Source organism: Corapipo altera, unplaced genomic scaffold (genome assembly GCF_003945725.1).
Source record: "Corapipo altera isolate COAL_440 unplaced genomic scaffold, ASM394572v1 67, whole genome shotgun sequence".
NCBI classification, from domain to species: Eukaryota; Metazoa; Chordata; class Aves; order Passeriformes; family Pipridae; genus Corapipo; species Corapipo altera.
The window spans coordinates 4,625,395-4,651,499 of record NW_020884906.1 but is presented as its reverse complement, the minus strand read 5'-3'; the positions used below and the strand labels follow the sequence as shown (position 1 = coordinate 4,651,499).

The following is a 26,105-nucleotide window of genomic DNA, read 5'->3' as shown; positions in this document are numbered from 1 at the left end:
ATGGGAGCAGAACATGACAGAAGTGCACTTTGGGGACAGATGTTGAGAAAACAGACAGCAAACCTTATGCAGCACTTTCACATCATTCAACATCTGTGAAATAGCACATGAATATTAATAAACTTACAGATTGCTGCGTGAATTGGGACAAGTGGTTCATAGTGCAGTGCTACTGATGGGGGGGGGGGGGGGGGAATGTGTGAGAAATATAATGGGGTTTAACCAGACTTTAAAAGGTTTGGGTAAGGTTTAAACACAACTTAGTCTTGCTTTTACCTGGATTTACTGGTTTTTCTTCGTTAAATATGGATTTGGCCAGCATCCACTGTCAGAAGATGGACCAGCCTCATGGAGCAGTTGGGTTTCAGCAGTTGTGTATTGATTGCCTGTGCTATAGCAGAGAGATTATAGAATTTGCCTAAGGCTCTGCAAGGATTTAACATCAGCTCTTAATTCTCAGTTTTTTGTTCCCTTTGCCACACCACAGATAAAATTCCCAAGGTATTAGAGACAACCTAAGATGAGGATGTTTTCTTTCCATTGGAATTTCTAAAATAGCATTTGCCTTGTACTAAATGGCACAAGGGTAGAGTTTTGATATTTCTGCTGGCCAGGAAATAATCAAAGACTTCTTGCAGAGACAGTTTTGAAATGTTGTCTTCCAAAAGCAAAATAGGTCCTGGAAGCTCTGAGCACAGTACCTAACCTTGGGTTTCAGGGAAGCAGAAAATGAGGGAGTGGAGAACTTCCAAACTGGGGAGCCCCAGGATGAGACACAAAGCCTGGCTACTGCCAAGACCCTCATCTCCTCCCACAGCCCCCTGTGGCTTGCATGGCTCCAGCTGCCAGGTGTTCTCCCAACACACAGAATGTGCATCCTGGTGCTCCCGAGCTGCTGGGAAAGCAGTCAGGTTTCCATGGGGATTTCCTTCTTTGAAAGTACAGAATCAGTTAATCTCCAGGAAATGTTTCTGTTACAATAAATCCGCATGTTTTACGTGCCCAGAAATATTTCCTTGGAAAAGTCGCCATCAGCTCTGTGTAGTCCAGCCTGTCTGGGCTTTGATTTGACTCTGCTTGCATTGTGCTTTTCATCAGAGAAACTGCAAGTGTTTTTATTTAACCTTCAGTTGAATGCTGAAAGTAAGAGGCAAAAAGGCAATTCTGCTGATGGTTCTCTTGTCCTTCAGGATGGAAGGAGCACCGGCAACTGTTGCTGTGATTGTTTCAAATGACATACGTGGGGCCCATGGGGAGACTACCTAGCTGAAGTTTACATAGTGGGCAGGGAATTATGCCGAGGGAAATACAAGCATTATAATTCCTGCATCTAATTTATGCAGTTTCCCCTCACCAGCTTTCCCTGGTTTTCAGCTCAATGCTAATGTCCATAAAACCCCAGAAGGTTTTTATATACGTAGAATTTCTGCATGTTATAGCCAGAGAAAAATACATTGAAGTGAACGTTTGCCTTGGGAAATATATTTTTGCCTAATATAACTGATTGTTTTTAATCATATCTGTTATAAGTATAGCTGGGTGAATTGCAGTCTGGCTCATATGAGATGATAGATCAAAATCAAGTCATTCTCAGCACAGCGTTTGATGCCAGCCTTGAGCTCTGACAGTATGCAAAGGAACAGATATGCTCAATTTTATGCACTTTTTTACTATTTCATGCTGTGTTGTGTAGTATTTTATTTCATGTTGGATTTTGTTCTAGCAAAACTGACTTCAGTTCTCATATGAGACCTGATTCTTCATTGTTTTGGTAAAATTTGGGATTCTTAACCAAGCTTGGAAACCAAAAAGCAATTGGAAAGAGTTCCTTGATTCAGCAGGGTGCTGTGTTGAAAGGTGCTCACTTGTTAGACCCCCTTCCTCCCAGCAGTGTTACTTATGGGGTGATGCTGCAGCTCGTTTGTGAAGCTCCAGCTATCATTTCCAGTTGCTTCCATCAGTCCAAACTGGTTTTGCTGTGCTCTTGGCTGTTTGTTTTCACTTAATAACTAGAATTTCAGATGGAGTGGAGGTTTGGTGGTGCTCTGGTCTGGGGAATTTGTTTCTCTTCATACTGCAACCCAGCTGGTGTGGCTTGGTGTAAGTGTCAAGGGGCAGAATTTGGAGACTAAGTGTGCATTTAGTGCTTTTGCTGTGCCTGACAGTCATGCTGCTCACTTTTTTGACAGATGATCTATACATGTCTGCAATGAAATTCTTATGGCACTGGAGATTATTTTGTGGCCTTGCTGGTCTGATCTGTACTGTAAAATTCACCATCTGTGAAGATAAATTTTGCCCATTATGTTTGGTGGGTTGTCACTAAGCATAGTTTAGCTGTAAAGGTAGGTGAAATAGGCTATGTTGCCATGATTAAACTTTTATGAGCTACCTAGTTAAAACAAAAATAATAAAAAAAATGAAGGACAGCTTTGAGATTCCAGCAGGACTCCTACATGTTTCAGTGTCACAATGTGCTTCAACATCACAAATATTCAGGCATTTTTATTCCTTTGATGCACTGGAGTATCTCTGTTACCTTTCTCACTGACAAACTTAGATGAAATGCAGTAAATGAGGGAAGATGGAAGTCATGACTGCAGAAGGAGTAACACCAATTTCTGTGCTAATTGCTAAATGGAAGAAGTCTCCTGATACACATGGAGGAGTTATAAAAGAGACAGGAGAAAACAATTCCTGCTCAACTGGAATAACAGAAATCTCATCTAATAGCATTGGGAATGGCTTCTATTTCTTCTGTGGTGTTTGTTATTATTTAACTCCATCTTGAGACTCAAAGGGTGTATTTAAAAGAAAAATGGGAGTCAATTTGTACAGCAGAAAAACGTTTAAAGGAATAAATGGACAATTGCCCTTTGGTTATAGGGAAGAAATGAGGACAGTCTTTAGAAATAAACCACGGATTTTTGTCCTGTTTTCCAAGTCTCCCCATTTAAAGCGTTGGTGAGGATGTGCTGGTAATGAAGGCTGAGCACTAACAACAAATAGTCGAGTGGCAGACAAAAAGTGGACTTGTTGGCATTCCTTACACGTCCCTAACACGAATGACCCATCCTTCTTTTCTGCCGGATCAGAATAGAAGTGGAGATTGGAGATATTCCAGGAATATCAGTAAGGAGCTGAAACCAGGTAATGAATCCCCCGGTAGGGAAATGAAAGTGACTGTGGTCAGGATGTGGTCCTGTGTCTGCAGGGCCCTGCAAAGAAACCTTGCTGTCACTCGGTGCCTAGGCAACCTCAGGGAGAAGGATTATCTGCTCCTCCCCGCCATGGCTCCACACAGTGCAGGGCAAAGATTGCTTTTTGATTTTTGGGATGAACCAGTGCAAGGTGTAATGCCTGCTGGTTGACTTCTACTGATTATTCTCATTGGGAAAAATGATATTAAGGATTTATATTAATAAACATATATCCATATGGAGGGGGTTATGTCTCCTGCTAAGGAGTAAAAATTGCACAGGCCATTAAAACTGACTTACGAGGCTTCTGCGTTAATAATGAAAGATCTCTAGAAGTCTGAGCAGTCGTCTAGAAGGCCAGAAAAAGATCATTAAGAGGATGTCTCCTGCCAATAGCTGCCAAGAGCAAACAAGGGGAAGAAAACAGAAGGTTTTGGATCTGGAAATGCATAGAAAATGAGAGCATACAGACTGTGGGGAATGCAGCCTGGCTGCCTGTGAGGAGGAGGCTCTGTGAGACCTTCTTCACTTCTAAACCAAACTGGTAGGAATGGGGAAGCACTATTACTGGAGATTATTACTGGGGATTATTACTGGCAAGAGAAATAAATGATTAACTGAATCGTCATTTTAGGGTGAAAATTCAGCAGAAGTCAAAGTGTTGAGAAAGGAAAAAAATTTACTTCTGAAATCAGAAATGCTGGTTCAGATTTAGAAATAATCACAGAGTTAAAGCATTATTGGTGGCTTGGGCATATTTGGTTTTTACCCAAAGATTTTAATAAACCCAAGATGACTGTTGAAATTTGTTATTTCTCTTTTTTCTCTCAATATATATTGAACTAAATGTAGGTATGAAATAATGATATGCAATATTAAAAAAAAATGCCAAGCAATGCAAAGTCTGGAAATGCCAAAGAAGTCTGTGCAGCCTTAGTTCAGTCCCCAAATATATCTGCATTATAACGTATTCCTCAAAGACAAATTCACACTATTTTTTTTCCAGATCTACTGCTTCATTTGATGCATACATTGTCTTCCTCCCACTGTTTTCTTTTCTTTTTGTCACTCAATGGGAAAGGGAGTAACATCCTTTCAGGACACTCCTACGAAGCCTGGGGGAGCTGTCACCAGAATTTTTTTTAGCTTGAGTAAACCATTTCTATAAATTCCTTTTCAGAAAGGGCTGAACCATTCTTTTATTTTCCTTATTTCTGTTCGAGGCAGGCGCGTGGCCCAGAAAAATTGGCTTTAGCTGATGACAGCCTGGCATGATGGTATGGAGTCACACATTTCACAAGGATGCTGTATGAAGGAGTTAGACCTGGATGTCTGTTGGCTGAAGGGAAGAAGGCATCCTCCCTGGGAGCTGCTGGCAGTGCATGAATCTGCTGCACCCACGTGCACAAGCCAACCTGCCCTGGCAGTAGCTGTGCCACGCTGGCAGGTTTTCTCTCCTTTTCATGTGCCTTAAGATAACCTCCTCTGCCCTAGCCACACTGGAGAGGGAGCAGAAAAGAAACCACTCCCTCGTACAGCCTCAAAGCCATTTAAAAATTACAAAAAACCAGCTCCTTCCTGGAGCTTGAGCACTCCTAAAAGCTTAAAAACCAATGGATCTCCGACAGTGAATAAATGACCCAGTGAATCCTGAAAGACCCTGAAAGACTACAGTCAATAAAGCTTTTTAATGGAATTTTAGATAAAGGTCAACTATCTGCTACAATAATCAGCCGTCCATGATGACTCTTCACAGGAATAAACCAGGCAGAGCAGCAGCCCCACGTGACAGTGAGAAGCCCTGCTAGTTGTTGGATATTGGCTTTGAAGCACTTCCAGATGGGGTTGCAGTGTCGTGGTGATAAAACACTGATTTTTATTTTTTTTTTTTAATTGGGATGTTTCCTGATGGCAACTTCTGCTGCTCTGCAGAAGGGCTCCTGAACACGATGCTTTGTCCAGAAACAGAGTTCCTGTGGTGTTACAAAGGTGGTGATAAGGTGAAGGAGGATGAGGCTGTGGTGCTGAGTCTGGGTGAGTGTGGCAAGTGTCCCTGCTGTTTACTCCTTCCCTTGTCCTCCACAGCCTTGGCTTAGGATTCTCTTCTCTCATAGGAGTGGGGAAATGTTCTTAAGAGTTGGAGAGGAGGGTTGGTCAAAATACAGAATTAGATTAACTAACAATATTTAGTCTTCATTTCACCAGTGTTTTTCACTGAGAAGGTGAAGCCTTAGTTATTTTTAATTTTGATAGTTTGGAAATGTTTCATGTGTATGGTGGGGGAACACTTAGTACAACTGGAATGAAACAAGGATCCACTTCTCATTGGAAAAGGCGTTTGGTTTGCCTTGAAACTTTAGTTTTTCTAGTCCTGCCAGCACCTCAACTTTCTCATTTATCTGCCCATCTGCATCTATGAGCGCTAAGGATGTGGCATTGTTATGTAAATTAATTTGCTGTATCTCATATTCAGAACCCTGAAGTGGAAAAAGGAGTTAGCTGTGTTGACTTTGGCCTGGTTGGTGCATGAGCAGGTGTCTTTTCTTCGCACTACAAGTGGGTACACGGTGCTGTGTGCAACTGGTGGCATCTTGACACATCAGATTGTTTTGCATGTGTGTGACAAATAAGGTTTGTAATAGGAGGCCTGACAACCTCTTACCGTGTTAGCAGACATTGCTGTGCTCTGCAAACAGAGATGATGTGAAAAGCACTTCTCGTGGATCTGGAAGGTGCCAATAAACCATGTGACTTGACACAAACTCAGCCTTGTTGATGGTAATGGAAAGAGATTTTACATTTTTAAATGGTTCGGGTTCTACAGGCTTGTTCCCAGGCTGATCCCCATCTCCTAAAGCACTGACATGACAGCTCCTGCTAATTAACTCCAGGCAGCTCCTGCAGAACTCGACGCTTGCTCCGGGGCCGGGTGTGGATCTGCAGAGCACTGTCAGCAGATGTGGCAGAGCTGCACCGAGAGTAGGGACTTAAAATACTTGTGATGCTGAGTGGGCCTGGGATGGGGATTTTGGAGGAAACCATCACTAAAAGGGCACCCTTGGTTCGCTGTGATGTGGATGTGTGTTCCCTCCTGGGCGAGGAGCTGTGTCAAAGGGGCTGCCGAAGGTTCAGCCTCTGCTCTTCTCCAGAACTTTCTTTTGCTGGGGCTATCCTGTCTTATCCCTGCTGTGATTAACGTTGGTGCAGATAAGAAAGGGGAAGGGAAAGGCACTGAAGATGGAATTAGGAGTTTTGCCTGTGAGCACCCGGCTCTGAGTTCAGTTACCTCTGTTAATGAACACAAAACTGCCTTGAGCTGACAAAACTGCTTAAATACACAGTATCACAAAGGGCAATTTAAAGAAGACAGCTGCAAGATAAACACTTTCTTCATCCATTTCTTCTATTTTTTACCTTGTACTCAGGTTGGAAGCACAGGTCAGAAAAGGTTCCTGATTTTGAGTGATCATTTCAAGTTTGGGGGCATGCTGTGGCTCTTTGCAAACTGTGCCGCCTCGTAAGCAAGTCCCTGGCAGGGAGCTTGGGGGGGAGTCTTTGTTTTGGACAATATGCTGAGTAGTTCCTGCTTTGTGCTGCCAGACAATGATGGCATTGATCAGTTCTTGTACAGCTCTTCATTAGCTGGCAGTGCAGTAAATCACAGTCTTGTTTAAACAAGTCAGACACAACAGTGATTCGGTCGTTGATGCAGTTAGTTCTCCTTCTATTCATTACGTTCAGTGTAATGAATAGTATTAAAAGTAGAAAAATGTGTCTACTTTGAAATTCCCTTTTTTCCCAAGATGTTTGGGGCTGTGCATTGCTGTAATTTTATCCTGGTAAAAAACAGATTACTATCTCATGAAGCTGTTGAAGTATTGCTTTGAGCGAGCACATTGATCTCAATTTCTTCATATTCCTGCTGATGCAACAGAGAGTTGCTTTTGTCCTTGTGTTTACCCACGAGTTTTTGCATGGTCTGATAGAAGAAGGCCAGTGTGATAGTTTGCTGACAGCTTTGGGGAGGAAGGACTTTCAGAAAGAGCAGGAAACAGAATACTGCAAGAAAATTGTCAACATATCTTCTTGTTTTGGGTGCTCCTCCTGCTCCCCACGTGATTTCTGTCAATAAAGGACCTGTAAGGAATGGTTCTGGACAAGGCAGAGCAGGGAGCTGTGCTGTGTGTGAGGTATTTAATGCCTCCAATGGCTGCCACGTCTGCCTTGGACTCTTCACTCAGCCAGGGTATAAAAGAAATCATATTAACAAAGTTATTGGATCCCAGCTGAATCAAAAAGCTGCAGGAGAAGAAAACAGTGACAAATGAGTCTGCCATCCTGAGGCACAGCAAATGGTGCTTACAGCTAAAGCTATTTCACTTCTTGCACCGCTCGCTGCCAGCCCTCCAGCGCTGCGTGGGCAGCGGGGAGCTAGGCGGTGCCAGGACGGGGATGCCTCGTGCTGGCAGAGCTGCCAAAAGCCCCCGTGTGGTGGGACCAGTCTTAATTCAGCTCTCTGCCTGAGCTTTCCTGAGACCAGGGAGCAGATCCTGAGTGGTGGGGTTCACTTCTCATCTCCCCCCAGCTCTCAGTCTGCCACCCAAAAGCCCCCTGCCCTAAGCAGCACTGGGTGTCAGTGCCCTGCGTGCAGCAGCGTTTCATCCTGTGTTGGGAGTTACACACAACTCAGTAACAGGAGAATGACTCTAAAATATATTCTCCTTAGGATCCCTGCAGAGATGCTGTGGGTATTCCCAGCAGAGGAGGAATTGGTCTGAGCAGCAGTATTTCCAGGGGTGTCCCAATGAGGAGGGTGCTCCTGGGAGGGCCATATTCAAGCAGCCCCATGTTTGCGGGACAAAGCTGTCACCTTTGTCACTCTGAGCCATCAGGCATGGCTCCAGCAGATCTCCCTCTGCTCCTGTCATGCTTTCCTTTAAATTGCTTGCTAAGACCAAAATATGCCTTCCTCTCTCCACAACATCCTTTTGAAAATTTTCCTGCCAAGGGAACTTTCTCAGTTGCTTTTATTCTCGCTGTGTGACCCAAGCTTTTGTGGCATTAATGAAGGGGTCCTCAAATGCATTTTCACTAAATCCCCATCTCTAATTGTGCTGGTCCTAGAAGACAGCAAGTGGGAAAGGCAGAGAGCAGAAGTGTGGGATAGGCGGCAATGCCTTGTTCATGGGCTTTCTAAGCATCTGCTCAAGTTAATGAGGATCTGCTCAAGAAATGTGCCAAGTGGCCACGGGAAGCACATGGATGAACTCTTTGATGCAGATCCCTTGTGGAAGCTAGTGATAAAATGCACCAAGTGATGCTTGGGGACAGTCTGAAAAGTTAGTCCCATCCTGGGAGGTGGCAGAGGATGAGGGAGAAGTGGTAGCAGACTGTGAGAATCTGGATCAGGATCCGAATGCATTGTGAGTATTGGATCTGGGAGTTTGGATTCGGCCCATCTCTAATTTAATTTGCCTGGCCACAGTCTTCTCTCTCTTACACAGAAAAGAGGGGTGATTTAATTGACTTCCGTAGAGTTGCTTAGGATTTGTGCCAGTAAAACTATTTGAATTTGGTTGTGTGCAAGACACGTGTGGGGGCCAGTGTTCTGGTTTCCTATTTCTCTGGGAGATTTGTTAGGGGCTGTAGTAACCCTGAGTGGGTGGGTGGACAGGACTCAGATGGATAGGGAATGGTCATGTTTTGAGTACTGTTTTTAATGACACACAGTAACACTATTAGTACATTCTTAATTATTGCATTTCCTGCTGTTATCTCCGTAATGTGGCATAAGTACCTATGCTCTTCAGTTAAGATGACTTTTGACTCACTTGCCAAAGCTAATAACCCTTTAAACATAATTTAAACGCTTTCAGAAGTATTTCCCTGATGCTCTTGGGACCAGTAGTCCTTGATTTGCCACAGAGCAGATACAGAATGAATAGCAGTACTGTGGACTCCCTCTAACAGCGACCTTATGTGAGATGTAGTGATTACAGCAATTAAATCCTCTTTGCCAAGGCAACCAGGGCTTTATTTCGAACTGAAGTTAGTTTTTTTTTTTCCCCCAAATGAATCTCTTCTACATGCATTATTCATTTTTCTTTGGAACATTTAGCCTGTATGAGTTCCACGAGCTCAAATTCGGTATTATTATTTATTAATTATTGCATTGAGGTAACGTCTAGGACAATCTGCCTCGAGGGGGTCAGAGAGCACAGTGTTCCCCTGTGTAACCACAAGCAGAGCAAGGCCATAAGCTTTCTCTCAGGGTGACGGTTGAAGACTTTACTGTGTTTGTAGAAGAACTTGTGAAGAGTTTGCATTCACTTTTTGCTTGACCCTAAAACCCCTGTCAAGGAAGTTTGTGGCATTTTGGTCCACTGAATGCTCAGACCTGTATAGTTTTGACCATACTATTAAAATTATTTACTTAAGTGTTTGAAAAAAGTTGGTTGTGTCAGCTCAGGCTTTTTAAGTCCAACTACATTTGGGTGAGTTGAACGTGGAACTTCTTGTCACTGTGGCTCTTTCTTAGAGAAGGGAAAGTCAGTGATCAGCAGTTATGGTTAAGATGCAACATTTTCTATAACCATTCTGGAAATTCTGGCTTAGGGTGGTTTTTGGAATCCTTTTTTTTTTTTTTTTTAAAGAAGAAAAAGTGTTAAAGAAGTGTCAATAACCCTTCCTTTGAATGTGCTACACTCTTATTTTAAGACTGAGTTCATTGTCTCTTTCTGCTGTTATATAAATAGCCTCTTGATTGACAAGAAAACTAAAATGATTCTGTTTAAATCTGTACTGCTCTCCTAAGAAATCTACATTCATTATTCCTGGGATGACTGAAAGATTTACAATAGTTTATAATCTGGTATCATTTCATTCTTCTTCTTGGTGTTATTAATCACCTTGTCATAAAACGTCAGGAGAACTTTGTTCAGCTTGTGTGATTTGGGCTGAGAAAGCCATACTTTAATATTAATGTTTTGTAGGAAATTGGGTAGATATCTTTGCATTCTGGGAACCATAAAATGGATGAATGATGTCCTTTGACTAGATATTAGATGCTTACAGGCTGCTGAAGCATGGTTGAAAGAAACCTGCAGCTGTACCACTCTGGGAAGAAAAATGACCGTGCAGGGCAGATCTGGTTCAGGTCAATATTTGGTTGTAGGCATCTGCAGTCACAGGTACCAGGGAGGCTGGTGTTTGTGGTTGATCCTCCTCTGTGTTAGTGCTGGACTTCCATCCTGGTGTCTCACTTGGTGACATGAAACCCAGGTCCCAATTATTTGGTCATTTGAAGATTCTGAGTTGCATTTCATAAGCCTGGAGGCAGTCAACCAAGATCCTGGCTGGGTTTCAGCTTCAGTAATTACAACTTGCCAGCTCAGATTTTCTCTGCCTCTTAAATCACATCCGCTATTTTTCACTTCCTTTACTAAACTGCTGTGTCCCCTGTGCTGTTGTTGATGATAATAGTTCTAATGCTTCTCCTATTTCTGTAACGTTATTTTATCTATAATGTCTCACAGTGTTGGTACAAGAAACGTCTGTCATTGCTTTCATTTTACAAATTACTATTTTTATTGCTCACGTTCCAGTGATATACCTCAAAGATTAGGTGCTTTCCAAAAGGAGGAAGGCAATGCCCCTTCTACCCCCAGTCTGTTATTTTTCAGTGAGGACTGGGGGGCTGATGGGATGCTCCTGCCTTGTCCTTTGAGTCTGTTACCAGGGCAGACGTATTTGGGATGGCCCAAAGGGTACCCTACACAAGGGTGGTGAGTTGGTGGGCAGGAAGGTGCCACCCTGTGGGTGCCCCCTGTGCTGCCCCCCAAGTGGTGATACTCAGTCCACCTTCCCAGGGGCTCTGCCCCTCCACCTGTCCCTTAGAGGCCCCGGCTTTTCCCAGCTCACCTGTATCCCTTCCATCCCAGCATCCCCACAGGAATGCAGGGCAATGCACAGACTCGGATCTGTGTTCAGGCCAGGAGAGGGCAGAGTGGACTTGTGTCTGAGGCAGAAAACCCCGACAAAAGTCAACAGCTGGTCGGGAGGGGAATAATTTTGAGCAAGAATGTGGCTTGGTGCTAGTTCTGGTGCCCCAGCTGGAATGGGAAGCTGCCTGAGGGGCTGTGATCCTCTGTAATGGACCCAGTGCATCACCTCACCTCAAAAATGCCTCTGTGGGGGGATATTTAGCAACTTGTTCCCCCCAGTGTGCAACCCCCCTGCAAAGGGCAGAGACATGGCAGCCTGCAGGGCTTCTGCAGGTATTATTTCTTACTGAGGAAGAGCAGGTCTCTTCTGAGGTGTCCTCCACACATCCCTGGGATGCACCCAGGCTGTGGGCTCACGTAGGCAATTTGCCACCCGAAATTGAAATGCATGTAACATGGGTTTATGGGTTTTTCTTCACCCCCACCCCACCCCTTTCTGAAAGCTGTTGCATTTTTTCTCTTTATGAATGCACTGTGCCCCTTGTATGTGCTGGATATTGCAAATGCACTTCATAAAGCAAATTTCCCCGCTGGTCTGAAGGTTAAGAAGCTGTAAGTGAGCTTGTCTCTTTGCAGAACAACTTTCTTTTTGGGCTTGAAAAACAATGGAAATGTAGTTAATGTTCAGCCTGACAGAGTCTTAGCAAACGTATTAAGGGTTTCATTTAATAAAATCATATTTCACTTTCATAGACAAGAAGCAGAATAGAGTTGAGTCTTTTTTAATGAATAAAGTCCGTAGTAAGGCACTTAGAATCTTTCTTTATGTGAGACTCATTCTCGATTTTTTTTTTTTATTATTATTATTTTAGGAGCCAGGAAGATTTAGTGCAGCATTTTCTACATTTTGTCGTGCTTCCTTTAGAACAGAATGGAAAGGGAAATGTATCTTAATGTTAAACAGACATGAAACAAAAATGTGGTTTTTCCCCAAAGAAAAGTTAAACATTTACAAGAAAAATGTTCTTCACGACAACTTCAATTCTGTTAAAAACACATTTACTGTCAGAAAATAATGGTGCGGGATGAGCTCTAATAATAAACCAATTTGTGTACCATGGGAGTGGACTTTTTCAGTCTTTTGTTGTAAGTCATGCTGGAAGGGCTGCCACTGGGCTACAAGAGCACAGATATTTTCACACTGGGATTTGTGTCTGCTTGATTTATGTGAATAACTCCATTGAAGTACAACTGGGAAAAAATTCATCATGTGACTTCTTATTAAAACATTGCTTTTTTTACTCCCCTTGGTGATGTTTGAGCAGCTCCGTGTTATTTTTCTCTCAGATTTCTCTTTTTTATTTCTCTTTTCTTAAGTGCTCTCTCTGCACAGTGCCTCAATTGTACCACACACAGAGCAAGCGACAGCAAACTCCTCATTTCTGGGTAACTGGCCTGCTGCAGCTCACAAATGCCATTAATGGGCTGGGTGGGAGATGCATTCCTGGAGCTCTGGGGTTGCACAGGGCTCCCCTTTCCTTCACTGATCCGATTTGTCGAGATCAGCAGGTGCACCAAAGCATGCAAATCTAAAATTTGCTTTGAGGAAAATTGAGTGGCGTTTTTTTCCCCTGAAACGAGCTGTTCCTCTGAACATCGCTGCCAGCTCGCTTGCTTGTGAGAGTATTTGCAGAAATGGGATGCAAAAGTGGTACAAATGCAGCCAAATTGAATACATTTACAGATGTAAAAGGCTGGGCTTTTTTTAGGCTTGTGAATCTCTTTGGGGCGAGGACTGTCACTTTGTGTAGATTTATAGTGTCTTGTGTAATAGGTCCCTAAACACATTGGCCTTCAGGTGCCACTGCAGCCTGGTGGGTTCAGTGCTGGTGACAGTGACAACGCTGGTCCCACCCAGCTTACAGACCTGAAGGTTTCTATGACGGTGCAGTTACCTTTTATCCTCTCCGGGCCACAGTCAGTCATGCTTGATAGCAGTGTGAAAATTGGATTTGTCAACTAGTAATCCCTCAGTGATCGATAATTAGTTGTAATTATGCGCTGTTTAAGTGCTGTGGAGAGAAAATTGAAGTTTGTGGCCAGAACTGGAAATGAAGAATGGCAGGTACACCAAGTTGTTTGGCATAAGGGAAATTCAGTTTAAGAACTGAACTCGCATGAAGAATGGTGAGTCAAACTGCCTTCTACAGCCAGGCCAGGTCACACAGCTGGAGGGGCAACAGTGATTAGGCTAAGCAGGCTAAAATAGTCCTTAGTGAGTGTGCTGCCCATAAAATGTCATGACTTGGACAACAAGGAGGTTTGCTTTTTATTTGTGTTTCCCACAGATGTGCCCAGTGTGAAATGCCATGAATAAGCTGTTATTTGTGTGAAAGTATCCTTTGAAACTTCTTTGTTTATAATTAGAGCTCATTCCCCCACCCTGTTTTGAATTTTTGCCCAGTATATGTGCTGAGAGAGGCTGGAGTCCCTGCTTGAGTGTTCACTCATGGGACTGTGCCATCCTTTGCACTCTCTCTGAAAAGGTGCAGCTTAGACACATGGTTTGGTTTCAGATGGAGGAGGAAAGGTCTTCCTTCTTTTTGCTTTCTTCTCTGTTCCAAAGAGCACAACAGACCAGGTTTCCAGATGGGCAGGAATGTTATTCCACCTGTTTCTGAAAATCTGGTTGCGTCTGGCCTGGGATTTCTGTACCAACTTTGCAGATAAATCTGTCACTGGTAATTCTTCTCAGTCAAAGAACCAGAGAGGCTCTGTGTTTCTTTATAGTATACCCATGGGTGATTTCTACTGCCTCATATGCCTGATTGTCATTCTCTAAATAGACATGCAAAATGAAACTGTTTAACTGCAGGAGGTGGGAGTGAACTAGCTGGAGTAGACCTATTACCCAGTGGTATGTGAGAAAGAGCCAGCAAAATTTATGGTTTCTGAAGGAGCAGTATATTTTTAAGCTTCTTGTATTCCTACACTTCACAGCTCAGATTAGCAGATTGTTGACAGCTCCATGATATATTTGCTGTCACCTGGCTGGAGTCCGAAGCAAGTGATAAATTTTTAGTTTGAATGAGCTTGTGTGACATGCAATGACAGATATATTTTTTGTTACTACAAGTATGTAGCGTGTCCTATGGTTGGGGATTTTGGTGCTATTCTTGGTGTGACCGTGAGTGATTTGCTTGCTTTCCTTGTGCTTCTGTTTCACCATCCAAGAAAAGGTAGAGAAAATGACACTTTTCTCACTTGCTGTGATGGCTCATTCTTTTTTTTTTTTTGTGATGTTAGAGCCTGACAGAGGCTCGTATCATCTTCTTTGGGTTCAGTAAAGCCCATCTGCTGGCAGGAGGGAGGAAGAAAAAGAAAAGAATCCAACATTTCCAGTTGCTGTTGCTGAATTTCATGTATCTTGGGTATATGTCACATAGATTTACATTCAAAAACTTGGAGTGTTTTCAGAGTGATAATACTATATTCTGGGAAGATTCACCTCCCAAAATACACATTCAAGGTGGGAGAAGGGACAGTGTGAATCAGTTTTGTCTTCACATGACTGAACACCTAGAGGAACTGAATTTACAGATTTTGATTGCAGGTAAAACCACAGTGCTGTATATTGGTGAGCTCTATTCAGACAAAGAAGAAAGATAAATGCTAGTTTATTGGATTCTCTCATCTTTATAGTTTCTGGTGACTAAATTTATCTCAAAAAATTCAAATCTCTCTTCCCCAGGCCTTTTAAAAGGTCTCACATATATCAACTTTAATAGGATATAGCTGTGTTGAAGCTGGTATTCTGCTGCTTGAGAAACATCTGAGTGAGGTGAACTAGCTTTGCTTGCAGTGGGAGAAGGAAGAGAGGTACAGTGTTACATCCCAAGTCTTCTACTTGCTGGGGGAGCTGGAGTTGGCGATGGACTGTGACGGAGACTTTGTTGTCTGTGATCAATGAGGTGTCACACACAATGTTCAAAACCGCTGCCAAGTGTAGCTGAGCACTGGGAGATCTGTTTAGGCTAGAAATTGTCTTTCTTTTGTAAAATCAGCTTTTACTAGCTTGAACAACAGGAAGTTTGAAAAGAAAGTAATTATTATATTCCCTGGAATAGGAACATTGAATTTTCTCGCTGAATACTTTTCAGAAATACATGCCCATTAATTGCTCTTCACTTGGAGGATAAAAGCAGTGGTTTCCAGGCCAGGTAATGCATGTGTGATGTGACTTCTGGAAAGAAGCAAACAGGGAAAAGAAATTCTCTGAGAAGGCTGCTTGGTCTGCTGGGGAAGAGAATGGACAGAAGTGCAACACTGCAGTGCAATGGCATTTGCCAGGAATTCTACTCAGGCATGGAGCACGGGGCTGTGGGGCACTGGGAAGTTGTCCCTTCCCTCCAGCTCCAGGTGGAGCAGGAACCTGCTCCTCAGGGCACACAGAGCATATGTGTGCAGATGGACTCGTGCAGGGCCCCATTAGCTTGTACTGTGTGCCCTGAGTGGCTGGCGTGGCACGGGGAGCTTGGCAAAGGGTCATGTCAGTAGAAAGCAGTGCCCTGTCAGGGAATTTCACAGTACATGCACATGCAGCCTCCATGGGTCAGGCCTGATTAATGGATTTGGCCAGAAAACCAAAGGGAGCAGCCAGTTTGGGAAGCGGCACTGCTGTCTGTGTGCCCTCCAAACTGCCAGGGAGGGAGCAGAGCAAACTTAATAAGTGGGTAAAATAAGCTTTGCAGGTACAGGAGGCATATGTGTAAAGAAGCAAAGCCCCACCTCTACTGCATTGTGTGTTTGTACTGTTCTGGAGAAAGGCTCAAAATGTACCTAGAAATAGGTCTTTCTGAATTTGAGAGCAGTTTCATGATAGAACATGGCAAACAAAAACCCATGAATATACATCATTCAAATACCTGCTTTAAACTTCATGTTGTATGGATTTATATTTCCTAGACATTTTTCTTGAGGTTTTAAACCCTGGATGCTTCCAGAGAGCAAGAGATTTGGTGCCAGCAGTCCATCATATTATAGGACCTGTATCTTTCTACATACCTTGGAGTGAAGGGTAACACAATTCACGGATTACAGGAATTAATACGGTTTCTTTTATGTGTAATTATGGAAGGCAAATGTATTTAAAACAAAAGAACCATCCAGGTCCATAAACCCATTTTACTTTGAAAACAGATGGTAGAGGCAGAGGCATCAAGAGACAGGGAAGCAGGCTCTTTCCATTTCAAGGAAACATTTGTTTTTGTGCAGGCAGGCAGAGCAAGGGATTAGGCCTGGGCAAAAAAGGTTGAAGGTTTTGTCTACTCAGCAATACTTTGAGAGGGGCCACATATGGAGCTGGCATCCTCTGCTTGTTTTAGTGTAGCTGTGTTTCCTGGGCAGACAAGGGTAGATGTCCAGCCCAGATGCACCTCTGCCCCCTGACACTTCTCTGCTGCCTGCTTCTTGTTCAGCTGCCCACATGTCCTCCTCCAACAAGGGCAGAGACACTGTTCAAAGCACCTCCAAAACTCTGATGTGCTTAGACATCAAAAATGGGAGGTGCACCTCTCTTGCTATGGAGCCCTGGTGATCGCTCGCCTTAGGGGGGAGAGCATATGTACAGCAAATGGACACTTACATAACCCTATTAGCTTATACTGTGTGATTTCAACTGTTGGTTTGCCACAGGGAGCTGGAGGAGAAGAATTAGGTAATATAAATAGAAAGATGACATCCTCAAAAAGAGCGCCATTCAGCACATATTGCTGGCTGGCCTCGTGGTTCGGAGCCGATAAGCAAATTTGGCCTGAATCCTGTTGCAGCATTTTGTGATGGCACCAGCATAGCAGAATTGGCAATATCAGCAGAGGTGGACTCTGTGGATGTGATCCCTGCCATCCGCTGCCCGCAGCGCTGACTGCAGGAGTCTGCCTCTCAGTGGCAGAAACCTAGGGCCAAATTAATTGTGATTAATTTTGATTACAGACCATTCCCTTTGAAGTGACTCTCAAGATGAATTTGTCCCATGAGTGCTTTAAAGGGCAAGTTGCTCAGAAGTGCTTCTGCTAATGCATCCTCCAGGTTTATTTCAAATATCCTGCTTTTTTTTTTCGTTCAGCAATTGGTTCCTGGTACAAATACAGACACTATGCATTAATTCCCTATAGGGCTTCTATGCCATATTTTTAGGCTTTTGAGTGGCATTATGGAAAACATGAAAGCATTATGGTAATGATCAAGGCCAATTCTTCTCTTCTTTATTCAGATATCAATTAGGGAAAAGAAAAATCTGTGATGCTTAATCATGCAGAAATCCTGCTAAGAGCTCATTTAAGGGAGGGTTTGAGTGGGGACCTCAAGATTTGGCCCCTAGTGCATGATGAATTTTAGCAACAGCGAGGTAGTGATTAGGTGGAAGAATGTGAGTATAAGTGGTTGAAGTGCTGGAATGAAAAAAGAGTTAACAGCATTGTCTGCTCAACACCACAAGGAGCTGTTGCATATTATTACATTTAAAGAAAAGGAAAGTACAATGAATGCACTTTTAAGCCAATTCCTCCCACCGTTCTTTTCATTTGTTTGGGAATATTCTGTGGGACTGATCGAAGGCTTTGTCTGGTGTAGCAGTAGCCTCTCAGCTCCCTAATAGCAGTGAAGGAAGTATCCATCAGCACCTTTTCTTACTTATTTACTCATAAAAAGGAGTGTTTACAGAAAGCTGTGCTTTGACCCATGTTTTAAGAAAAGCCACCTGTGCTTCACTCCTTTCAGTCTTCTGAAAACTCACGTGATGAGAGGCACTTCTCACCATGAGCAAACTGCCAAATGCATTTGAAATGGAAAATTTCTGATTGAAATGGGCATCTTGGAGCTTCCAGCTGCTGGCGACCTTATGGCAAAACAATTGCGATGTTTGCAATTGCTCTGCAAATCTGCTTATCCAACAATCAGGACAGCTTTAAATATTTATTTGAGGCTGGTTGGTTTTAAGTATTGAAGAACACTGCTTTTTGTCACACACACTCTTTGTCTAATTAAAACAGGGTGATGGCAGCCAGGGATCCTGTTTACCCACATCAGGAGTGCTGAAGGTAGGTCATTTCCCTGCAGAGAGGAAGAGGAATTTGGAAATGCTTGGGTTCACTTGGAAACAGAATTTTGAAGACTTTTTTAAACAAATGTGAAAATTTCAGATGAGGGATCAAGAGCAGAGGAAAACTTCCCAGATTTTTTTCCATTCATAGGTAGAGATTGAGAGCAGCAGGAAGCTCTGAGGCTGGGGCACTGGCCAAGGACTCAAACTTGAATTGGGTTGGTTTTCTGTGTCATTTTTCCCCATTTTCAGCTAAGGTAGATGCTGACTTCCAGCTATGCTGCCTCCTGTGTTCTCTGTTCACTTTTGAGGTCTGTGGTTGGGTAGTTTGTGCTCAGGGGATCTTTTGGTGTGTGGAAGAGATGAGGGAGAGCTTTACCCTTCAGGTGGTCTCTTGCTCCTCTTCCACAGCTCGTTCATGAGTCTACAGCAAAGCTTTTTCTGAATCTACAGCTGTGTGACTCAAGTGCAGGACACTGGTGTGGCTGCAGCCAGCTGCCGTGTCATGGGCTAATGGCAGCTGGGAAGAGAGGGGCTGTCCATCTCAGTGTCCCAGAAAGTCCTGTATGTAGGTAGAGAGGCTCTTTGGTGCAGAAAGGCCTCTTGACAACTAGGAAATGTGATTTTGAAATTTATCCTTACAAGTCCTCCTGACAGCTGTTCCTATTAGGAACTCAATCAGTACAGCATTGTGAATTCAGTCAAGTTTTCCCTTGACATGCTATGAATGTATTAAGTGATGAAATGTCATAGAATCAAAGCAAATTTGCACTTATTCCAGAAAGAAATCTGAATATGTAACTGTTGTAGTGGTGATGGGGTAAGCACAGATTTGCATTCCTTTTGGTGCATAATGGAAATTCTGAGTAGTTGGACTGACCTCCCAGCTAATGTAGTGGTAATCCTGCCATAGCCAAATTGTTTCTCATTTCTAACCATTTTTGGCCAAGTTTGAATCCCAGTTTTTCTGTCTGGTTGGCTCTAGTTTGCAATTGAATAATTTAAATGAATAAAGATTCGACTCCCCTGTTGTATTCCCATGTACTCTTTGCAGAATTCTCTTCCTTAGCTGTAGGAAGCGATCAGGGATGAAAAGGGGGACTTCTGGCACCCAGCAAATCTTTTATTTAAGCAAACTGCCTCTTGTCTTGAGTCACCTTGAAGAAAGTAACTTTTCAGTAAACAAAGGGGAAAATCTGCTTAGTACATTTTCGGTTATGAGACTTTAGCTTGTAGCAGGCTCTACCACTAATCTGTCTGATGGAGGAATGGGCGCCTCCTAAGAAGCTGCAGCCCAAAATTAATTTCGGTAAATGCATTTGCTCTTTGAAGAAACACTACTAAGGGTCTGAAAGCTGTTGGGAAGCTTGTCCAGCTCAGGAAGAAGAGCTGAGATGTGGTGTGGGTTGGATGTGCGGTGGGTTGGGTGTACTGGGGGGGGGGTGGATGTCGTGGCTGAGCTGGCACTGCTTGTCCTGCTATGGGACCTGTGGGACCATGCACTGGGGTCACGGGGTGGGCACGGAGCTGAAACGCTGCCTCTCTTCAAGTCCTCCCTGGCTGGGAGATGACAAACCCATTATCCTCTCCAAGCACTGAGGTCTTCTGGCTGCTGAGCCATCAATAACACACCCCGTCGTTTCCCAGACAAAGCTTTCCTGTTCCTTGGGTTTTGTGACACGTCTGCATCCGTCGCTGCCACTCCACTGCACGTCGCCAGCTGTATGAGCCTTTCACAACACATCTCTCTGCAATGAGTGTCAAAAAGCTGCTCAGAGGCATTGAGGTCTCTCCTTGCTTTGTTTCAAGCCTGAAAACCTTGAGGTTTTTTCCATGTTTTTGTTCAAGCTGAAGAAAACTTCCACTGGAATCTTGGGATTTGGTTTTACAACCTAAATGCAGCCGATTTTGCCACATCAGTGGTTTATCTGAGCGAGGGCTGCAGCATTGTCTCCTTTTAGGGGCTCTTGTCTGCCTTGTTCTCCTTCCCCCTCTGCACTGTGTAGTGCATTTGGAGCCTTCCGAGGCCATTTCCAAAGTGTTGTGATTCATCAGTAATTACTCTGCTTTGATTCTATTGTTAGTTTACTTTTCATATAAGTCCCCAGCTTTAAAACCTGCTCTTCAACTTTTATTTCATTCAAGTTTATATTGGTCTTGGAAAAAAAAAATATAATCTTGTGCACTTTTATTGTCTTTTAGCATCTGCTTCATTATTCGTTATATTTCAATAGTTATTTATTCCAATGAAGGAATATAAATGTTGGAACATTCTGCAGAAAGTCAAATGAACTGCCAGCAGTAAATACCATTTTTGATCAGTTTATTCATTTTTCTTTCTGCTTGCAAATTGCTTGTAAATATGCCTCCATTTGTACAACTTTGGTTGCTATTTGAAATTATTCTGCAAAGAGAGATTACTTGAGTTGTTTCACACTAGGCGGGCTTGCAGGATTTCATCTGATCAACTATAAGCTTGGTGTTATTTATTTTTAAGAGTAACCCTTCTGTTTGTGCAGTGTGGTTTGGCAGGCAGCATGGGCTGTCCCGATGCATTGGCTTGCAAGCTTTCTCTCTACATCAGCTTTTAACTAATTTGTAGGAGTTAAATAAATATCAATGACTGTGCTGTTTTGTTCCTAACTTTGATACATTTCCAACCCTTTGTCCTTGTGTTTGATTCAAGTTGTTGGTCTGCATTCAGATTCCAATTAGTTTTTCCTGAAGTATTTTCTAGCAATTCTTAATAGGTATGACCTGCCCTGTCCATTTGTTAGCCTGCTATTTATAAGAAGTCTTTAACATAGCACTCTTTGAAGCATCTGTAACCCACCAAAACCTAAAAATCCTTCTGCTATGAATTTCCCATCAAATTTCTTTGCTCCACAGAGCAGAACTGACTTATCCGTGAGTTCTTAAGGTTGACAAAATTGTTCCTCATGAGACATTCAGTGAAAACGAAATCTAAAATCAATGGTCATCTGCTGAAACAACACCTTTCTAGACATTTAAGGTTTGAGCTTACTGGTACTTCATGACTGGCATCTTTGTGTGATGGTCATGGGGAATTCAAGGAGTCACAGCATAATTTCTCCCCTTATGCAATGCTTTACGTGGCTACGTAAAAGTAATCTTACATCAAGTGTCATGTTCAGCGTAAATCAAGAACGTGGAGGAGGCTGCACTTTTAAACCTGTGGCAGGAAATGACATTAAATTCAGTGTAATTACATTGTTCTAGAAATGTGATTATGTGTTTCAACTACCAGCCTCCCACTAAATTACTTCAGATCAGTCTCAATCTGTGGAATGAAATCTGCCTGATTTAGATGTAAAAAATGCAATAAATATGAAGAAGTGCATTTTGCATTTATATTTTATGCTCACCTGTGACTGTTTATTACCTTCTCCAAATCTAGCCTTCCCCAATCTCACCTGCTGCATTCAGGGAAATTGAACCCTGACTTCCCTTAATATCATGATTTAGTCTTTCCAGCACCTCGTGTATGATGTTAGCTACTTAATTTCATATAAAACTGCAGAGAGATCTTAACTGCAGAAATATTCTGTAAAGAGAGGGTTTCCCCAAATGAAAAGAAGCTAAAATGTTCTCAGGACTAAGTAAAAACTTGAATGTAATGGTACTGCTGAGGTTTCACTGTTCTATAAGGTAAAAAAGAGGGAGATAATATTGGTATTTCTGATGAATGAGCTTTAGACTATAGCTTGCAGGTCCACTTTTTGAAGCCCACTGTTGTGCTGGCAGACAGAGTGTTATACCTGAGAATAGTTGAGCCTGAAGTTAATTGAGGATGATGGCTTGACAGTGAAGATTCAAGTGAGGAAGGCAATACTGCCAGGAAGGAAGAGAGCACTTTCTCAATACCACTTAAAAAGGCGTCATCCATATATATAGTGATTTTCTGAATGGTGCCTTTGTAATTTGAGCTCTTCATCAGCAAATCAGATCATTTATAGCCTAACTATCAAATTAGAAAGTAATCTCAGCCCAGTAACATACTGTCTTGGCGTTTAATATCCACAAGCTATTGACGTGAGTAATTGATAACAAGGTTTTGTATCAGCAATTACTGGCATGGAAGATATTGTCGCTTTAATGCCCCAATACTTGACTCTAGGATAAGGTCAGATACAGTGACAGTAATTGCTGGGGGAAATAATTACAACCACAATCACACAGGCATCGACAAACACCACCTTTGCAGGAGACTGATCTGAAAGCTGAGCTCTAACTTGATGTTAATGTTGCAATTGGAAAACAATTGCAATTTCTAGGTGCAAAATTGTGTCCATAAAATTACCAGGCAGGTTGCTTTGCTTGTGCTTCTTTATCCCTTGGATCTTCTGTAGGAGTAAGCAGAGTTACCCAGTTGTTGGATCAGGCTGCATTTCTCAACCTTTAGTCCCAACAGCATCTCCTGTGTTCAGAGCACCACCAGGATGGGTGACTCTCTGAAAGTGGACAGTTTGATTTGTGAATAAATCTTCTCCAACTGTCTCTTTAATTTAAGTACCAGATAACTTTAAGCCTCCCTCCCCCACCTCCTTTCCATACTAAGTCTCAGTGAATGGGTTTTCCCCTTAGTTTTAATGGGTCTTTGAATATCTGAGCAGTGCAGTCAAAAGGACCGTGAAAATAAAGGTTTCACAGCTGTAGAAACTACTCAGCTGTTCCATGAAGATGAAGTAGGGAAGGAAATAATTAATCTTTCTGTCTTTTTCAAGATGTGTTAAGATCAGACCAGGTCATTTTCTCTGAAGAGCTGGGGAGGAGCTCAGGGGGAAAAGGGCTTGTCTCCAGAAATTAATCTCCTGGTCTTCAGGATTAGGCTCTTGAAATATGTCTGAAAGTGACTGCTGTAACAGAACAAGGAACATTTATTCCGTCTTGGTGCATTTTATAAACCATTTCAAGTATGATTAAGCTCCCCCTCCCCCAGTTGTTTCCAGGTATTCATGGGCACATGACGAGTGATATTTCATAAAAATACTGTCTTTTTGGTTTTCACTGCTTTATCAGATTTTTTGTGGCCTGAGAGATACATTTTTCTGCTGGAGTGAACAAGAAGGCTGGGCTGATGTGGCTGCATGCAGGGTTTTCTCCAGCCCTGCTGTCAAGCCTGGAGAGCAGAGCTGTCCTGCCTGTCCCCATGTCCCCAGCTGTGGAGGAAATCTGCTCCTCTGGACACCCTGGGAGAGGAAGACTCCAGAGAGACAGTTCTTTCCTTCCAGGCACAGGGAAGAAGAGCCACAAAGACACTTGTTTTACTTGTCCCCTTGAAGCAAGAGAGGAGCGGCTGCTGTTTTCCTGCTCAAGCATAACTAGTCATAATTAGTTTAGCCCTGGGTTACTGGTCCTTTGCTGTATGAGCTCAAGAGGGAGGGTGTGTGGGTGTGTGTATGTGTGTGTGTTTCTCATACTTAAGAATTCTGGTGTAAAACCACGCTGGCATCATCCTCGCTCCAGTCACAGCCATTTTTTGACCAGCCCCAGATTTCCCAGCAGATGTTAAAAGTTCTTAACATGTGAAGACGATTTTGACCCCAGATGCCAAGCTGTGAGACCATCATATGGCACCACAGAGCCGAGGGCACAGTGTGTTGCCCCTCGTTAATATGACTCAACAGCTGATTTCCTTTGCTGAAGGTTTGGATTCCCCCCTAAGCACAGCAGATTCCCTCGCTGAATTAGATCGTCTTTCTGTGGTTTGAGCCTCTATATCAGAACAATTTCAGTATTCAATCCTCTAAACAAGGCTCATTAATCATGAATTCATGAGTAACAGGGTTAGGGACTAGTTACAATTGGAAGAGCGGAACAGGAATGGGAAGTGCTTAATGCTCAGTTGGATACAGTGTCTCACTGTGAGTGTTTTTCACTGAAAAGCCTTGAATGCACTGTAATGGATTTTAGCTGGTTTTATAGGTAGTTGATTCTGTGCCCCCCAACTCCTCCCAGTGGGAAAGCCTGATTTTGGAGTGTTTGTTATGGTAAACACAGTGTATTTGAAATGCTTTGAAAGTTTGAGAGACTTCTGAGTAGCCAGCACTTAGGCTTCTCTAGTCTTCACAAAACATGAATTGTTTCTCCTCCCCCTTTTTTGATCGTGACCTTTTGCAGAGATGATTTTTTATCTGGTTTCTGAGGATGTATAGGAGCTTGAATCTTGGAGTGGTCAAGGAAACAGGCTAACCAAAATCAAAGCTGTGAGAGTGGCTCATTGGTATCCTCACAGTGCTGTGAGCTGTCCCTTGCTATTTGTCTTACTGAAGTTCCCTGGGGCAGTGCTGGGTGTTGGAGCCTGTTGTGCTACTGCTTGTAAGAATCAGCTCCTGGTGAAGGACCTTTTTTCAGTCCTTCACTCTTGACATGCTCCTGAGTGAATGTTGTTTGGCCCCAGACTACTGAAGCAGCTCATTTAGCAAGGATGTTGTGACTGAGCCACAGTGGAGAATCTGCTGTCCTTACAGGGGGAATGCTGGTTTTGCAGGTGAAACCAGAACAGAGAAGTCCTAGTGGCAAACAGAGCAGCTGGTAAAGGAAAAATGCTAAAGGATAAAGTACTGGTGTTAGGAAGGAAAGGGAAAGCTGCAGAGGGAATGATGCTATCACCTCTACTGATTTAGGAAGTGAACTGACCCTCTCTACCTCTGTGCTCTTCTGCACATACAGACAAAACAGGAGCACCTTCCTCTGCCACTTAGGTCAGATGCCTCCAGTTTTTGATTATGGCCTTTTTGTCCTGTTATGCCCCCAACTTTTTGTTACATGCACAGTGCCAGGACCTAGGTCTTTGTTAGGCATTAACGATCTGGAAGTGGATTTTCTCCCCTGAAATCTGCAAATGTTTTAAAAAGAAGTCAGAAGCACAGCGTGCAGCTGCCTTTCACCCTGTTTATTGTTGTGCCAGACCTGTCTGCCCACGTGTTACATCATGTTGGAATCCGTCCTGAAGCAGGCTGCTGTCTGTGACTGGTTTTCAGCCCTGCAAACACTAGAGTTTAATTTAAAAGTCGCTGTAGGGATTAAAGAATCCTTCCCCAATCCTGCTGGTCCAGGGTGAGCAATTCCTTTCGACAGGCAAGTAAAATACCATTAGTTTCTTGCGTTACCATCAATCACTGTGGTAAACGGTAAGTAATTTTTGTGGGGTGGCTACTAAATTTTCCTGACAGCTTTGCAAGGCTGGATAAGCTTTCTAAGCTGCATCAGCACTGTGAGCAACAGTCTTTGGAGGGCTGGATCCTCCTGACCTCTTTACCCATCTCAGGCTCTGGGGCTGCTGGAGTCTTTCTGTGAGGTATCAGCTTGCGGGATGATATTTTGGCCAGATCTGGAGAACAAAAGCCTGGACTTGGAGCTTCAGGGCATCCAGAGGGGAAAAATTGTCTCCTCATCTTCATAGTTAGAAATATTACAGGCAAATCCAGGCAGACAGTGCTTTGGCACCATCCAGTTATGGGGCTTTCTCTGGACTTTATTGCAGTAGATTATGGACCGAGCTGTGCTCGGAGGAGGGGTAAAGCTTGGGACTTGCAAAATCCCTGCCAAATCTGCAGAGATCCAAAAGGGGATTCAAAGAGTCGTTGGTGACAATTCAGCCTACCTACAGAGTCTTCAAAAAGCTCCTGAAGAAACCAAACTGGGCTGCCAAAGGTAAAAGCCTGTTGGCACAGGGGCCAAAGGGCTGATTAAGGCTATTTGAGCACTAGCGTGAAGAGCTGATTCTTGAAGAGAGTCTTGGAAAATTGTGTGCAGCTAGAAAAGGAATCTTACAGTAAAGAAAGCAGAATGAGGGGGAAAAAAAAAAAAAGGGAAAAAAGTCTTTGATGTTTTATCCCA

At 43.1% G+C, this 26,105-nt stretch overlaps 1 protein-coding gene across 6 annotated transcripts in view; it reads left to right on the top strand.

Annotated features, from left to right (window-relative positions):
* Positions 1-26,105, top strand: part of LOC113951318 (transmembrane protein 132B-like) — a 230,497-nt gene that overhangs the window by 65,573 nt on the left and 138,819 nt on the right. The gene's annotated exons all lie outside the window — the stretch shown is intronic.